Raw genomic sequence first — 2,857 nt, forward strand, 5'->3', positions numbered from 1 at the left:
CCGTGTCTCCTGCATTGGCAGGCGGATTCTTAACCACTGAACCACCAGGGAAGCCCGGTAGGCTTATTATTATTCATTTAATCAGCATAATGAGGTGGTTAAGAGCCCAGACTCTAGAGCCTGCCTAGATTCCAATCCCAGCCCTGCCACTTTCTGAGTATGCAGATATGAGAAAGTGACCTGCCTCTCAGTACCCCAGTGTCCTCATCTGTCGAATAAGGATGTGGATTTTTGTCTCATGGGGTTGTTATGAGAATTAAAGGAGTGAAGCTGGAAGCATCAAATAAGAGCTGAATAATCGAGGTAAGGCATATTATTATTCCTCAGCACACATTAATGAACCCACTCTGCAGATGAAAATAAAATTGAGGCTTAAACAGTTTGTCCAAGTTCACAGCTACTAAGCATTGGGGCCAGCGGCTGCCAGATCAGATCACCTGCTTCTGTCACCCTTCCACAGAGTTCACCACCCTGGCTATGTGCCTTCCGTTGCCTGGTCCCATGTCTGCCCCCTGTGTTTTTCTCACCATCCTCACAATTTCAGTTTCTAGGCCCTGCAGCCACAGGCAGACATGCAATACTGACCACCAAAATGAGTTCTGAGTCAAAGACAGAAACATAAACAGGGTCCCTGCATCCAGGTGAGTTTTCCAGGTAGACTTCATTCTTAAGAGCAGTTGTAAGTTCACAGCAAAATCAAGCAAAAAGTACAGCGAGTGCCACGTGCCACCTTCCCCAACACACAGAGAATCACCTCACCACCCCCACCGCCCCACAGGAGTGGCTCACTGGTTACAGTGATGAACCTACTGGGTGACACATCGTTATCACCCAAAGCCCACAGTTTACATCAAGGTTCACTCTGGTGTTGTACATTCTAGTTTTGACAAATGTACAATGACAGGTATCCACCACTGTAGTACCACTTAGGATAGTTTCTCTGCCCTAAAAGTCCTCTGTGGGGACTTCCCTGGTGGCATAGTGGTTAAGAATCCACCTGCCGGGTGGGAGTGAGGGAGGTGCAAGAGGGAAGAGATATGGGGATATATGTATATGTATAGCTGATTCACTTTGTTATAAAGCAGAAACTAACGCACCATTGTAAAGCAATTATACTCCAATAAAGAAAAAAAAAAGACAATATCACATTTAAAAAAAAAAAAAGAATCCACCTGCCAATGGTGGATTCAAAACCAGGTTTGACTCCTGGTCCGGGAAGATCCCACATGCCGCGGAGCAACTAAGCCCGTGCACCACAACTACTGAGCATGCGCTCTAGAGCCCAAGAGCCACAAATACTGAGCCCGCGTGCCACAGCTACTGAAGTCCGCATGCCTAGAGCCCGTGCTCCACAACAAGAGGAGCCACCGCAGTGAGAAGCCTGTGCACCGCAACAAGAGTAGCCCCCGCTCGCCACAACTAGAGAAAGCCCATGTGCAGCAACAAAGATCCAATGCAGCCAAAAATTAATTAATTAACTTTAAAAAAATTCTCTGTGGACACCAGCATTTTTTGGAAACTCCCCAGGTGAGTCTAAGGTACAGCCAGGCTTGAGAACCACTGCTGTTGCTAGCAAGAAGCGAGTTAATAAGCATTTAAATCTTGAAGAGAACTTGATCTTGGAAGAGTGGAAGAGGTGAGTTTTGAAAGAGAAAGATGAGGGGAATTCCCTGGCAGTCCAGTGGTTAGGACTCAGCACTTCCACTGCTGGGGCCCGGGTTCAATCCCTGGTCAGGGAACAAAGACCCCACAAGCCACGCAGCGTGGGAAAGCAACAAGATGAATAAAGAAAGGTTACTGAGATAACAGAACAGTGTCATGGAAAGTAGAGAAAGGACGGATTTTTTCAAGGAGAAGACGGAACACCCTGCAGGAGTGGAGAAAACTGAGAAACGTGGAGGAGACTGGACAGTGTCTTCGCAAGGTCCTTGGCGGCCTCTGAAAGTTCAGATTCAACAGACTATGTGGGTCGGGGAGGGCGTGGAAGCAAACTTGCAGGGCGTTCGCATTGAGTGGGTGGTGAAATGGAGGCTGCAAATATTTTTTAAGAAGAATGGGAATAAGGTAGCCAAATAGGAGAGCAAGTCCAAGGAAGGGGTCTTTTTTTAAGAGTGTATATATAGACTATCTATCTATCTAATCTAGCTATCTATGTGTATATGTGTGTGTATACACACACACACACACACACACACACACATACATACAAATGTGCAGGCAAAGAAAAAATCTGTGAAGAGGCAGAGATCAAAGATCCTAGAAGAAAGGAAGTTTGGGGGTGAGACCTTGAAAGGCAGTGCCTAGAGGTGGGATGAAGGACAGAGGTGGGTTTGCTTGTAGGAGAAAAAAAAAAAAAAAAAATTCTTCTACCTCCAAGGCTAGAAGGACAGAAATAAATGGCGGTGAGAACATGTGTAAAGGTAAAGAGGTCACCTGAAGGACTCGGGTGTGAAGGCACCAATCTCTGAAGCAAAGGAGAAGCCAAGGTCACCTACTGGGACTTGAGAAGACAGAAGAGGGGACTTTGGGACTTGAGGAAAGTTGGGAAAAAGAAAGGAAGAAGTCTTGGAAGGACTTCGATAGACCTTAGTACAATGCCTGGCACAAGTTAAGTGCTTAATACTTAGTTAGCTTGTTAGTTACTTTTAAGAGGAGATGATGAGGTTTTCTAAAGTGGATATCTTCACAAAAGGATTACAGAGGATGGGGAAGATACCCTTTTAAGAGCTCTTATCACATACAAGGTTAATTTCCTCATCAGTTCTGTTGCAGATTCTATCTTTTCTCAGGAAGTGAGGGCCCATGCCACACCCCCTTGACCCACCTCAGATTTCAGCCGCATCTATATGGGGGATAA

At 45.9% G+C, this 2,857-nt stretch overlaps 1 non-coding gene across 1 annotated transcript; it reads left to right on the forward strand.

The window, feature by feature from the left end:
• The first annotated feature begins 1,667 nt into the window (after window positions 1-1,667).
• TRNAG-UCC (transfer RNA glycine (anticodon UCC)) lies at window positions 1,668-1,739 on the forward strand. Its single transcript has one exon. It is a non-coding gene; the product is annotated as a tRNA-Gly (tRNA).
• The last annotated feature ends 1,118 nt before the right edge of the window (window positions 1,740-2,857 follow it).

The sequence above is a fragment of the Lipotes vexillifer genome, unplaced genomic scaffold, assembly GCF_000442215.2.
Source record: "Lipotes vexillifer unplaced genomic scaffold, Lipotes_vexillifer_v1.1 scaffold970, whole genome shotgun sequence".
In the NCBI taxonomy this organism is placed as follows: Eukaryota; Metazoa; Chordata; class Mammalia; order Artiodactyla; family Lipotidae; genus Lipotes; species Lipotes vexillifer.